Source organism: Falco cherrug, chromosome 13 (genome assembly GCF_023634085.1).
Source record: "Falco cherrug isolate bFalChe1 chromosome 13, bFalChe1.pri, whole genome shotgun sequence".
Classification (NCBI taxonomy): domain Eukaryota; kingdom Metazoa; phylum Chordata; class Aves; order Falconiformes; family Falconidae; genus Falco; species Falco cherrug.
In genome coordinates, this window is record NC_073709.1 from 7,701,956 (window position 1) to 7,717,264 (window position 15,309).

Below are 15,309 nucleotides of genomic sequence, written 5' to 3' on the forward strand. Positions count from 1 at the left end.
CTCTTCAGGTACTTGGTAAACTCAAATGCCCGTGTTCTTACTGGATAAGGGCCTTAGGTTGCAAGTTTTCAGTAAAAAGACTGCCTGTGTTCCTGCTTGTCACTAGTGTATTTTTAGGTATTGTATTGCTGGGATGTGACTGAGCTTTTGCAACATCAGCATATACAGAGGCTTGACATCTACATAGGTTAAGCATCTGGAGTAGTATTTCATTGTGGTTGAAGCAAGCTGTTGTGATTAATGCTTTGTGTCATACAGTAAAGGAGATTAATGCGCTATGTATAGCGTGTTTTCTTATCAGGTAGAAGCAGAAGGAAGTTCCTGGTTCTCTCACTGTCAGCAGAAGTGTACCGGGCAGCTGTTAGGCCTGGTTTAGTAGGAACCTGTAGTTTGGTACTTTCAGGCTGTAAAACATTTCCCTTGGGTGGCTGGCATAACTACTAACTGTACTTACTCCCTTTCAAGTTACCGTGTTGATAAGATGTATATCAATAAATGGATTGGCAAGTGGGAAATTTCTTATTTGCTCTTATTTTTAAGGATCTCGTTACATTAGGGATGGGAGATGGGACATTGATGCCAAGTTTCACATGTGTCTGCTTACAGTGTCAAGTTCTGGTTTCTAGAATTATGTGAAATTTACCATATAAATTTGGTTCAAATTTTGCAGAAATGTGCTGGTTCTTTCTGACTTTATGATGGAATTAATTTCTAAAAATTCCTAAGTTGAAAAGGACCTCAGAACTTTGAGAGCTCAAATCCCATTGTCTCGTTTTAAACCTTTCCTTCTGAAAGAGTGTTTTGAAAACCGCTGAGTAAAAGTCTTGGCTCTAGGGGCATCCTGGATGTCTCTTAAAGATTCTAAGCATGCAAGAGCTCTGCCTGTGTACCAGACTAGCAATGAAGAACACGGAACAAGGTCTGCTAGGGAAAGGAGATATGAAAAAGCTGGAATCATGTTATAGCAATAAAATATATGCTTCCCACCATCCTTGTTGGTGGGAGCAAGACAAGGGTTAGGTTATTATTAGCCATTATTTTTTAGAGTGGTGTTTATAAAGAGAGATGGCCTTGACTGTAGTATAAACTTCAAAAATAGAGTCTGGGAGTGCTTTGGAGATTTTCCGGCCCAACAGATCTGTACACCAGATTGCACTTAGTAGCAGGCATCTTTGAGATAAGTAATGACATAAAGACATTAATTTTTTTCTCTTAAGTATGCATTTGTTTAAATACTATCTCTGCCTACTTAATTTTAAAGGCCAAACCTTTGGATATGCACAAAAGAAAAGAACTTTCCTCTTATATTTCCCAGGATTTCTTTCTCCAGATTTTCTCAGCTGCACCTATTTGGACATACTGTATGTCAGTTTTAGTTACCCATGTATTTAGAAGGATTGTAAGGGAACTGGTTCTATGACTCTCTTTGAATTCCGGTATTAGTTCTGTTTTGCTAGTGCACGTTTATTGGTGGTAGTTGTGCTGAGCTTTTCTTAGGTGATAAAGTAAAGCAAGCTATTAACGTTAGATTAAGATATATCTAGTATTATACAGCATTTACTATGTGTGTTTTTCTCATGGCAACCTTAACACCAAGCAATAATCACTTCAGCACAAATGTGGTTTTCCTCCCTTAAACATCAATACATTTTAAACATTTTCATCCCACCACGTTAAATATACCTTTTAGTTACTGCTTAAGAACAATTATGCATTAGAGCCTTTCGGTGGCAGAAGGGGGTCATTTCCTAGGCAACAGATTTTAATGGCAAAAACAAGTACTGTGCAACCGTGGCTACACTTTTAAGACATACTTCGTAATACTTCAAGCATAAATTCTGATGTATAAACCATTCAGGCAAATGGTGGGGTTTTCTGGCACTGCAGCATTTGTAGAAAGTGCTACAAAATGGTTGAAATCCTTCAGCCTCCTAACTGTAACGTTGGAAATCAAGAATACTTACCAAAAAAAACATTAATGTTGGGATTTTCAGCGCTGTCCACCATTCCAATTGTATAAGAGACGAGCTGTCAGCATTGTTTCTCATTCTCAAATGATGACAGAACAATAGATCCCAGTCACAATTTATTACCCCTTAAAATTTATAAGCCACACAAAAGTCATAACCTATCCCATGCCGTCGGCAACAAGTGCTAAGTTAGGTTGCTTCCCAGAAGGCTTTTTTAAAAATTATTTTTAAATATATATATATATATGTAGCAAATGTTAGTCTGAATAATGTATCACCATAAATAAGTTAATGGAAACTATACTTGTTAAAATGTATTTTCAAAATACGTTTATATTATAGAGCACTGCATTTTCTTTTTACTTGCTTGGTTTTTAGTTACTCGTGTAAAATTAATTTCAGATCTTGCACTTATTTGGAAGATTGCATCTCAAGTAGAAGCTTAAATGTAAAAATCTTTTAGAATGGAAAATCCTCAGTTATGAGGATTTTTTGCATCTGCGTTACAGGTAAAGTGCTTCATCTCTCTAACTTAATGGTAACAGCTTGATAACATGATGAAAGAGTGATGTGGACCAGTAATAATGGATTTTGCAACAGTGTGCAAAGACACAGTGGTATGTGGCATAGTAAAAAAGCAAAAGTTTTTACCTTTTATTCTGTGCTTGCCATTTAAAACTGTAGGAACTGGCTTAGATTTGAGACCCATGTGCTTATGCATAAGAGTTAGGTTTTGCTATTGGCACAAGAATTAATGAAAATATCAAGAATACGTTTAGGGTTCCAGGGAGGACAAGTTTCCTAATCTTCTGTGTATAATGCAGATGCTTTGAAAGAAGCATGAGCTTTACAGAAATGCATTCTGGGACTGGTGTTTGGTACCAGGAATAGCTCCACTGATATCAGAGAAACCATGTTGAATGTAAAATGGACAAACTTATTGTGGGATTTGTATCTTCAGAGCTGCAGAGCATAAACTAATCATGATAATGTAAGTTAAGCAGTCAGAGCAGACTTGTGCTAGCTAATATGGAAGCTGACCATACCAGGACTCTAGTCCCACATCCTGGAAAACTGATAGACCACCTAATGGACCCCAGGCTCAAACCCTACAGGAAGATTTAAACCCTATGTCCTAACACTGAAAATGGATGAAAGAATCTGGAGCAACAGGACCACAAAGCAAACATGAGTAGAGGTTTTGGAGTATGTGTAGAGGCTGCATCATTCCCCTCAGCGGGAGCTTTTCCTCAGAGATAAGTAAAGAGTCTTACATCAATACTGCATTTCAAGGGTTATGGAGACACGATTTTCTGCTGCTGCCTGCCTGTATTGTGTTTGACTCAGCTTTAGGCTATCAGAGCCCATAAGAAGAAAAGGCTCAAAAAGTAAAACAGCTTCTTTCTGCTTGTTGCTGTTTTACTGTCTCTTTTATGGAACAGAGGGAGGTATTCAATTTTAGCAGCAGCATTTTATTATTTGAAGATGGATATCAGAAGTTTACTTCTGAAAACATAAAGCAGCATGGACTCAAGTGCTGAAGGAAACGAATGTAGATAAACTTTGAATAAATACTGTGGGATTTGCCTCTTCATTATGATTGCTACAAATGCAGTGCTTTGCAGCTGGAAAGGGCCCATGAGGACAATGGGAGAGAAGAGTGCTGTGATCCAATGGGTGACATCTAGAACCGGTGGCAGAAGAGAGCAGTTTTCCTGGCTCTGCCACAAATGAGCTCATTGACATTTCACCATCCCCTTTTACATGCCATTTTGTTTTTTGCTTCATCCTTTGGTCAACTCGACTAAATAGTCTGCCTTGAGGAGCGAGCCAGCAGTGATCTGTGAGTCTTTTGGTATGAATGGTATCTGTCATAACAGGGCTGTTAACATAGTTGGAGTATGTACACTACTATAATACAACGACCATATGAGGAAGTTTCTCTTACAATGTCAGATGTAATCATCTCCTCTAACAATATTCTTTAGCTGGAATATGAGTGTTGCCTATAAATACATCGGGGTTAAATGCTGGGGGGGGGGGGGGGGGGTGTCAGAAATCAGCGGTAAGCTAAAGGACAATGTTGGCAGAAGAACACAGAGGTATCGAGTGGTCTTGAATAAAGTTAGACAGGCAATTTAAGAGAAGTTTCCTAACAACATGGTTTGCACAGCCTACAGAGGTAGTAAAGAGGGCAAAAAAAGCAATTGTTGTTAAGATAGAGCTTGATTTGTTTATGAAAAGGGTTGTCGAATGCAGTCCCTCTGCAGCTGCAGAGCTAAGCTTAAAAAACAGACAAGGAAGTCCCTTTAAAGGGACTGAAGGCCCTTCTTTTTAGTTTATCTGAACTGTCTTTGCAGAGCCATGCCTTTACTCTTTTCCACTTCTTTTTAATATTAATCTCTTCTTCGAGTGGAGGAGTTTCTGGAAGTAAAAATATTAGCCACGATAAAGGCTTTTCCTAGTTTTGTTCCCGCCTCTCTGCTCGTGCTCACACTCTGCTCTTATCTCTTCCCATTATACTGCAGAATGGTCTTGTTGGCAAGTGCATTAATAGCTTATGTAGAGAAATATCATTTAAGAGGGGGAAAAAAGTATGTATTTTTAGATGTCTTTTAATGCAACTTAGCAATTGGAAGTATGCCAACATTTAACATTATTACATCTCCCAGGATCACTCTGAGGCATGCTACAGAGCACGTTCTTCAGAGGTTTGGGAAGACAGTGACATATTCCAGTAGTGGGCCTCTTTCAGTTTTGTCAGAAATAGCTGTTGTATTGCTGAGATTGATGGTGGTTTTATCTGTCTGATTTAAAATCTTTCCAATTATCTAGTTGTCTGCCTGTCTTGGAAATCTGCCACATTGTAAAGTGCTCATTCTACTGCTAGCTAGGAACTAGTGTGAAGGTGGTTTTGTAGTGGTTTTATAGCTGTAATTGGATCTAAACTATCTGTTGTCATTTATCCTGTGAGGGATATCCTGTCAGAAACAATTTCTTGCTACATCTGTGCTGAAACGTCAAGAGCAGCTAGAGAATGGGCTTGTCTGTAAAACCCTGCAATACCATAGACTCTCTGTCCACAGTAGTTTTTGTAGGTGGCTGCAGTTTGGGCTCAGAATGTTCAGAAATAGAAAGCTTAAGATGTCTGCTGGGAGACTTGGGTGTAGCTTACTGTGTTTGCCTTCACTAAATTTGTCCTGATGTAATGAATGAGACCTGCCCAGGTGCTAGGGCCCTTAGTACCTCCTTCTCCTGGTACCTCAGCTGAAGTCCAGAGCAGCAGATATGTTCGCCTGTAGGTGGTAGTTATGGTGGGAAAATGGGTCTTGAGGACAGTGTTCCTTGATACTGCAAGGATGTCTTTTACATTGCTCTGCATCATCTTGCAATCTCAGCTGAAAGATGTAGATTCACTGGGGGTTTTAAATAGCCAATGCCCCACTCTTGGATGAGAACCTGGAAGACAGCAGCTGAGGCTTGCTAATGTAAACACTGCACAAACCAGGCCAGCACTTTTAAGCAAAATTGAATTTGGGCAGGGAACAAAAAAGAAAAAAGCAGAAAAGTAAATGCCTGCCAAGGAATAAGCTGCAGTCTGATGTGGTTCTCTAGCTAACCTTACATGTGGCATTTCCTCACAGTCCCAACTTTCAGATGATGCTGACCACCCTGCTTCAGTCTGGAGACTTAGGAGAGATTGCTTGCTTATCTACACGAGAGTGGGATTTCCCCCCATTTCTTGAAAATTACTAAAAATTCAGATTTGTATATATATATGTCTGCTAATGTTTTAGAAACTGTTTTGGTTTAAAGAAGGAGCTGTCTGTGGCTGAAAAGAGGATGATAAACAGTAAGGAACTGCTTGATACTATGTATGGGGATTTGGTTAAATGTGATCTGTAACAGACATGCTCGATTCAAGATGCTGGACACTTGTGTGTTCTTGTATGTTAGTTAGTTATTGCAGGCATATGATACACACACAGAGTTTGCAATTAATAAAACATGGGTTTACAGTATGACAGGTTCCAAGAATTGTGCTCCTTAATGCAACACATCTGCTTACCAGAATCTCTGAACTGTGTCCATGCTTTGTTACGGTAGAGGATTTTAAGGCTGCTGTAGAGATATAGATGATCAATATCCATTAAAATAAATGTTTCCAACATTTGAATTTTGAGGAAGAGAAACTGTTGAGCGTTTAAAATCTTCCCTGCCTATGTGTGTATTTTACTGTTTTGTAACACTACTAGAGAAAAATACATTTCATAGGTTGTAGCATATGTGGGTTAGAGCCCTTCCTTTCTGGGTGTTTGAAAAGGGCTGTAAAAAATGCGACTTCTAATAAAATAAGTAAATAGCATGCTCAACATTGTACAGTGATTTTAAGATCTTGTTAAAATAGATGGCTCATGTCAACAGACACAAGTGGCATTTGAAAGCTTTTGTCGCTTCTCAGGTGACACTCCATCTTCCTTTCCCTTTTGAGATGGCAGTGTCCTTGGAATGCTCCCAAAGGTTTCATTCTGATTGAAAACGCTCTTTAGCATAAAAATATGAGGTTATCTATTTGGCATGGCTTGCCTAGAAGCTTATAGGAAATATTTGCTCCCTGAAGTGAACTAAGTGTCTTGAGCTGCAGTACCTCTTCTGAAAACCATTCAGAAAAGTGGTTTTCAGTTTGCAAATGTTTTCTTGGGGAGAAAAAAAAAATAATTGTTTCCAATGTTTTCTCTGTGCACTTTGTGCACTTGTATAGATGATAGAATGGCTATGATAGCTTCATTAGAGTAACAAGCATTTCTGATTCAAACATACTGAATTCTGCTTTACTTGGTTGATGATCCTTCCTGTGCTAAATATTCTGGATCTCAGTGTCCTTGGGCATGTAATGTTTCCGCATGGATTAACCGACACTTTTATGTATGCTACTTAAGCATAACATGTTTACCTTCCCGTGTTTTCCCTTGCTGACTGCTTGTCATTCAGTAAGCATTTATTTCTGATACTGTATAGGAGTTGCCATTCTCTGTATTCAGATTTCCCTGTGTCCTATTACAATATACACATTCAAGGGTAGAGCAATGAATCTTGCTCTATTCCTAATTGAGTAAGTTTTCTGTTTCTTTTTCAAGAACATGTTGCCAAAGAAAGTTTGTTTTGGTTTGTGGCCAAGTAACTGTCTAATTACAGAAAGTAGTTGAGCAAGTGTAACTGAGGGCACAATTGGATCCATTATGCTTTCCTCTAAGTTTAGAAATATGAAATGAAATTTGAACACAACAGGATATTCTCCTGGTTTGATTTTAAAGGATTTAAGCAATGAGACAACCAATAAATCTGCTGCAGAAGTGTTTCCTAGTGCAATTGGTTGTAGCACTGCCTAGCTTTTTCAGACACTCACCCCAAGTTTTCTGTTGCTTACTCTGATCTCATCACCTGGTTCAGCATCTGGCCACTGTAACTGTTCTTTCTCATCCTTATCATTTCACTTAAAACACTTGTTGACCATTATTGCCACTTCAGCTTTACATGTTTGATCCTCTTTGTTTTGGCTTATATTGTGACATATGATACTATTCATAATTCTTCTCTGAATAATCTTCTGTATACAGACACATTTCTGATACTCTGTAGTCAAAACCTAGAGTCACGAGACTGGGTGCAGTGTCAGTGTTCCCATTAGGATCCTTGCTGTCAATTCAACAGTTAATTAAGTTAAGCATAACTTCTGTCCATTAAATCTGTAGGACTGCCTCTGTGGTTTAGTTAACTTATGGGTTCGTATGGTTGGTATATTTGATGCCATGCATAGTTACCTCTTTCGTCAATGACTTGATAGTAAAGTGTCCTGCCAATCAATTATTTTATTTTCCAACCACCTTTTCGATGCAGCTACATACAGATGCATTGCTGTTCTCTGCATCTTGTCTGCCTTTCAAGATGATGGATTTCTAGGCATCTTCTTCCCAATTCAGCTCTGTATTTTGGATTTTTTCTTTTCTTGAATGATTAGCTACCTAGCTTGAATTATTACTTGTGTGTTCATATTTGATTTCCATCCCATTTACCTGGTTCATTACAGCTTTACCATCTTGTTTGGATAACAGCTTCCAGAGACCTGTCTGTTCTTTAAACCCTGTGTTGTTGATCCTACTTTTTCAGATAACGAAAGGCTGTATGAAACCAGACCTACTGCTGATCAGTGTGGTAGCCTCTGGACTTCTTTTGTGTGGCTCAGCTTTCAAATTCAAAGAAACTCTGATCTTCTAGTCTGACCTCAGTTTATGCTTGCAGTCTGCGCTTTCAGCAGATTGGTTTTTCAAATAAGGAAAAATTTGAATTTAGAAACTCTGTTAAATGCTTGACTAATATTCAGATACAGAGATTCAGATGTTTTGCCCTTCCTCGACTTACATATTAATTTGATAAAACTGACTAGTGTGAATTTTTCCCCTTACTGATCACTGAGAAAATTCTAAAATGGAGGAGTTACTGACAACTCCTGCTTGTGGTGTGTAAATGATGGTTGTTGGTATGTAGGTATTTTTCAGTGTCTACAGATCTTGACCTGAGGCATGAAAGTCTTTTCTGTCCCCACTGTTTTTTCTAAAACAGAGGAGCACTGACGTTTCTGGGGTAAAGCCCAGTAACGCCATTGTAGGATTTTTTTTCAGTCTGGGCTGACCTTGCATCTTATTCTCTCTTTGTGATGACTTTGTTATTAAGAGGATATTGTTTGGATGATGCAGTCCTGTTCTGCCCTGGTTTACAAAACTGAATACAGACCGAAATTCCAGTTACACCATAGCAATACAGTAATAGCACATGTGTCTGGAAAGCCAAACAGGTTTCAGCATCACTTCCAAAATCACTTGGATGCACACACTGCAAGTGTCATCAGAGTGGCTCTGGCACATTGTGTCCCACACAGTGTGAATTTTATGTAAATTCTTCCTTGTGAACATCTCTGCTGGCTCACAAAGCTAGAAAGCATAGAGTAGCTAATGTGTGCCCAGTGTCAAGAGACACACCGGAGGTATATGCATCCTACTCTACAGCATGCATGAAAATTTTAATATCTAATGAGCTGTAAATTGTAGTGCTGGTTTGTGAAATAGTATTCCCAATGCGGCATGCTGTACAGATCTCTCACAGGATTATAAAATATCTGCTTTACTTGGTGGATTTTAATTTTTGAGCTGCAAGGGCTGCTCAGTTGTAGGGGATTACAGTGGATGTGATTAATATTACAGATTGCATTGGAATAGACCTGATTTTGCTGTCAGACAAAATACTAATGTAATTCTGTGTTATTGACTATGAGATACCAAGTGCCGATTAATTGTTTCTCTTCCTTTTTTGTTTGTTTGTTTTCTTTTTTTACTGTAATAACATCTCTTTGCACAATTGTGCCTCCCGGTTACATTGTAACTGAGTAGATAACAGCATGGGCATAAACAAATGGAGGGCTCTGTTAAGTTTGCAAATATATAGAAAGAAAAGATCCATGCAGCCAAACCTGTTGACTACTTCAAAGCTAATGCACATCTTAATTACCATACAAAACATCCACAAATTTAAGGCACAAGCAAAGGCAGTGTAGAAGTTGCAAGAGTGAACTGCAAAGAAAAGTGTGCAGCTAAGTAAGTTGTCTTTTCTGCTTTCAGTTGTGCCTCTCTTTTCTGTCCTACTCTGTCCCAAGACTTTGCCCGAAGGACGGGAAGGCTCCTGGGGGCAGCCTAGGTGGACCCTGGGGAAAATCAGGTAGCAAACAAGTAGCTGCACATATACACCCTACCTGCTGAAATACAAGGGACGAAGTTTAGATCAAGCAGTTGGGATGAAAAGTTTGCAGGATTAGCTGTATTTTTGTATTTCTTCTGGTCTGCTGCACTGCTGGGGTTTTGACCTTTATCCTGGGCCTCTGCAGAGGGCACTGAACAAGTGAAGAAGCTTCTTTCAGAAGCTTAGCCCTACTTTGAACCCTCATGTCTCTTATCTTGTGCTTGGCAGGTGTTGAGTAAGCAGGGGGTTGTTTACCTCCTCCACTTGATGAGCTGGCAAGCTCCCAGGGACCCACTAGCATTTCACATCCAGAACAGTATGCTGGTCATGCTGGCACACTAGAGGGGATGGAAGGCAGCAACTTGTCGAGTTACTTGTGTCTCATTAGGCAGCAGGAGAAGGATTGTTGTGTCAAAAGCAGCCTGTGCTTTTGCCAGCCCTGGAAACTGCATGTGAACAGTTTCATATGATGCTACTACGTCTGTGCTTGCACAGCAAAGTGCATAGTGCCCTGGACCTGCACAAGGACTGTCACAGGCTGAAAAAAATATGCTGGGTTATCTCGATCTAGTCAAAGAGGATTATAAAGAGCCCTGTGGATAACACAGTAAGTCTTCAAATAGAGGAGCCTCTCAGAAGTATGTTCACAAAGTACAGTCTATCCTATCAACCAGTTCAACTGACTGGCTGGAATCCCTGCTTCAGGACAAATTTGTGAGCACCGTCTCCCAGGAATGGGGACGTTCCAGATCTTGTAAACTGCAGGAGAAAACGTTTTGCACAGTGAATGTTGACAATATCTAAGAACCATGGAAGAGAGGAGTCACTTCATTACCCCTATAGATGATGTGAATTTTCAATAGGTCCTTTGCCAGCAGTATGCCACCTGCCTGAAGACAGCTTCCAAGAAAAAGGATTTGGGATGACGGAAGTGACTTCTGCTGTCCTTAAGAGCTGATAAATGTTGACCACAAAGAAGCCCGGTTTGTTGTGGGCAATGTAACAGTTAGATTTTTATGTATTTTTCTTTAAGCTACCATCCAGGAACATTTATGTCTTTGATCCAATGTAACAGAACTTGAAAGGCTTGGGATCATGTAGCTGTAGCTAGTAAGGAAATACTGTGAAATACGCAGAACTTGCCACTGTTTGTGCTTTTTTTTTTTTTTTTTTCTCCCCGCCCCCTGTAACTATTTTGGAGCAGGCAGGTGGAGCCAGGGATGCAGAAAAAGATGAAGCTGCTGCACAGACACTTCCCATGTTTCATGTAATGAAGCTGATCACAGCCTGGGAGATTCAATAGAATCTCACAGCATCCCTGTTAAATAAGTTACTCTTATAGTATGAAATTACTTCTCCTTCCTACCAAAATTTAGTGGAAAAAATACCAGATTTGGTTGACTTCACTTGACCATTAGTCTGGTGGTTCTTCTTTGATCTCTGCATGAATTTCACCACCCTGCAGGTCACATGGAGCAGCTGTTCAAGGTGTCCTGTGGAACCACTTGCTAAGAAGCTGCTTCATGCTTTGCTGCAGGTGAAATGCTGAATGCTGGGACATTTTTGGAGTCCCCTGTATGGGCTTCCTCTTCCTTTCTGTAATAAAGGATGACATTTGGAGGCAGCAGGTGGGACAATCATTGACAAACTCTCTGCCAAACAACTGGCAAATGAAGTTGAGCTTCCAAATTAAAAGTGTGAGGTAGAATGGGGATTGTGGACACGCTGCAAAAGGACTGTTGCTGTGTGCAACCAAAGCACAAGCAGAGCTTAAATCCACAGTGCAGAAAATTAGCTCAGGGATAAAGCCAGAACCTGATTTGGGTAGGTCTGTACGAGTCTGGCCTAGATTTGTCTGATGAAACACTGGCACAGGAGCTTCATAATGTGATTAACAGTTTGTGTGGCAAGGAAGAGGTCCTGGCTGAGTTTGTGTGAGCAAGGAAGCGGTGCTGGCTGTGAGGGTACTTTGCCATGCATTTCGTGCCTAGAAGGTAGTGGGCAGAAGGTTCAAAAGGCATGGAAGAGTCCAGGTCCCCTTTTTTGGAAGCTTCCTTCCCATTTGGAGAATGGATTTTGGAAGGTATGTAGATGTGTAAAGATGTAGATGGATACAAAGGCATTTCCAGACTTGCCAGTACCTCTAGCTCTTGTAGGTTTTAAATTCAGGTATGTTTTTAGAATTATGTAAAAGTTTATATAATTTACACACAAGTGTTCAGCTATACATTTATAATGTTGAGGTGTTGGGAATGTCTGTGATGAAAAGTTTTCATCAAAAAACATCCAAAACATTGGATGTTTTTCTGTTTCTTCTCAGTACTGGTTCTTATATTTTACAGACCTGTTCCACTACAGAATTGAAACATTAAAATTGATCTGTTATTTATTCGGCTTGCACAAAGCTTTAGCCATCCACTTTTGCATGCTTTGGCAATCAGATACCCTGCAGCTGACATTCATCTGAAATTTCTTCTGTCTAGTTAAAGTCCAGAGGAGAAAAAATACCCACGTTAACCATCGCACACAACATCTGAGTATCTTCTCTCCTGTGTAGGAGCTGGATGGTTCTGACAGACTTTGCAAGGCATCCAGCTGCGGCACATTACATGGTCACTTCTGGGCACGATGTGCTCAGACGGCACTCGGCACTCGTCCTCCAAGCGCCAGTAGATTTGCATTACGCTAAGAACAGAACAATAGTTTATAATATCCATAATTTTCGCTTTCCTGTTGAATCGGCAGCCAGTGCCGGCAAAGGGGCCTCGTTGAGGAGAGGCTGCGGGCGGCTGCAGCGAGGCCCGCGCCGGCCGCTGGCTCAGGGGGCAAAATGGTGGCGGCGGCGCCGGGTGAGGGAAAGCGCGGGAGGCCCTGAGGGGAGCGGGGGAGGGGCGGGGCGGGCGGCGCCGGCTCCTCAGGCAGCGTCCCGGTGGCACTGCGCGGGAAGGGGAAGTGCTGCACGGTTAAACGGCCCAGACACCACAGGAAAAAGGAGGGGGTTTTATGTTTTTGCTGTTTAAATGTTTTAATAAAGCACTACCAAGTGACCCCGCAGGGAAATTTTTCATTAATCATGTAAATTAGAGAAGAGAGGTGGAGGGGCTGGAATTTTTCTGTGTTGGTAAACCCCAGCCCTCACAGAGAAAAGGATCCTTACTGAGTTCTGTGGCTGTTGACATAGCTGCTGATATGGTTACATCTGTGTTTGCTCTTTTGATCTGGCTTTGCCAACTTAGCTAAAAGAGAGTCATCTGGAGTCCCGTCTTTCTTTGCATTGCACTTAGGATTATTTAGTAAGGTCTCGAACCAAAGTTGCTGAAGTCGATGGCAGCATTCCAGCAAACATGGGTGAGCTCTGGGCCTGCCTCTGCTCTAGGGAGAGACATTAGATCAAATCCAGCATGTTAGTGGTGAGGGAAAAAGGCAATTTTAAGTATATAAAGCACACCAGTTATTTTGAAGGTTTCATTGAAGACCTAGGGTTCAGGTGATTTTAAGGCAATGATGTGAAGGGAAAAAAAAAAGAAAAAAAAAAAAGAGGTGCATCTGTCTTTCTCTGTGTCTTTTCCTGATGTGTTCATTTTCCCTTTACCTTTTTGTATCTAAACATATCATTAAATCTTCCTAATGCATATCTGAAGAGAAAAGGTGACAGCTATAATGGAAAGAACTGATCACACATTATTTTTTCTTGGCAATGTCTGCAGTAAATTGTAATATGCTTAAGGAAACAGAGAACAGATTTTTCCAATAAATAGAGGTTATTTCATTTTGGATGGCTGTCCAGCAAGGATTGTCCTCACTGCAGTTGGCATCAGAATATCATCGACGTTGGTCACAAACAATCTACTCCTTAATGTCCAGGATACAAAGTCCCTTTGACATCTGCCATCTCGGTTCCACAGTCAAACTCTCACTGGTGCAATACTGGCTGTAACTGAACTTGGAAACTGTTTCACTGTCTGAAGTGCTGACTGCTTAATTATGATGGGGAAAATAGCATTCTACAGCCATAAGCTCAGATAACTGTGTCACTCAGAAACTATGTAATTATACAAGTGAATAATACTTGCAGTGATTTATGTTGATACCAGTGGCCATACACAGAAGGACCACTCTGCAGACCTTGTCTTACTTCAGTGTGGAAGGAAGCAAAGGATCAGAATGAACCACAAAACAGAGAGCAGGAAGGAGGTGCAGGCCTGGGCCTTGCTTCCTTTTATCCCAAAGGTGTTCAAGTTCACCCAAACAGGCATCAAGAAATTGTGCAGTTCAACTCCCACCTTAACCCACAGGTTTTCCATAGGGTATTGTCCAGCTAGTTTATTTGTCTTCAGCTTTAGGTCTCTGTGAGGACCATGTTTTTTCAGGTACACTGTGAAGATCAAACACAGAGATGACTTTGAGATGCTTGAATACTATGTCTACATGAATTGACCCGAGTATCTGTATAACAAAATGGAAGCCTTTCTGAACACTGTGTGATTATGATGCTGCAGGGTTTTTTGAAGAATTTTGTGTGTGAAAACTACTATGTTTCAGTTTAGCCTGGAGCAGGAATGACAAAGCAAATTTAAACGTTATAGTCTGTCTGAAAGGAGCACATTGATGCTGAAGATGGTTCTGGACGAGCCGCCTCAAACATCAGAAGCTGCCAATCACTGTAACATGACATGACTTTGCTGGTTCCTGGTGTAGCAACCATCCATTTCAGATCTTACATTTTTTTCCTGTATGACGTTGCTTGTGTGGTCTGAATGTACCCCACAGACCATATCTATATCCCAGTGAACTTGGTGCAGAGTGTTTCTTTTAAGTGGAATTTAGCTCAAGCTAACTCTATGACAGCGCCTGATACCGTTTGCATTCATCATGTCTCTCTGGTAGATTCAGGTATCAGATAGGTTGTTCATAAATCTTTAGTTTCATGAAAAAGCTTAGTGGTGCTTTTTTTCTCATTTTCTCCATCTTACTATATTTTTTTCTTGTCAAAAGGAAAGTACGTAGGCCTCTGTCTGTGGATGATTAATTATTCTATAACAAAGCAGCTGTGGAGCCTGGCAAAATTGCACTCAAATTAGTGTCTTAAAATAGTGGATGGACTTCATGTTTTTCTTTCCAACCATCTTACAGTTGTTGTCATAAGAATGAATCATAATTGCGTTGCTCTGTATTGTCACTATATTTCTCATCATATGAATAGTTTGTTAGTGCCACCATCTTGGGTTGTTATGAAAATGAGGCATCTGAACTTAAGACTGTTACATGTTTTCCTCTGTGATCAAGAGCCAAATCCTAGGGGGAAAGCACAGATTTTAAGTAAATGCTTTACATGCTATATTTGCATCATGGGGTTACAAGCTTTGTAAAAATGATGCAGGGTTGTCCATTACTTCTTCATATGCTAGAAAATTATGTGTAAGTTTATATGTTTTAGCATAAAAAGGGATTGACCCTAAAAGGGCAGAGTAGTAGAGTTAGGAGTAAAACTGGTCTTCCATTTTTCAGTGCTGTAGTTGATTGACTTAAGGGTTGGGGTTTTTTTGAT

The 15,309-nt window shown here is 40.3% G+C and overlaps 1 protein-coding gene across 4 annotated transcripts in view; it reads left to right on the forward strand.

Annotated features, from left to right (window-relative positions):
* The window catches only part of PLCB1 (phospholipase C beta 1), a 401,169-nt gene that overhangs the window by 266,415 nt on the left and 119,445 nt on the right, over nucleotides 1-15,309 (forward strand). The gene's annotated exons all lie outside the window — the stretch shown is intronic.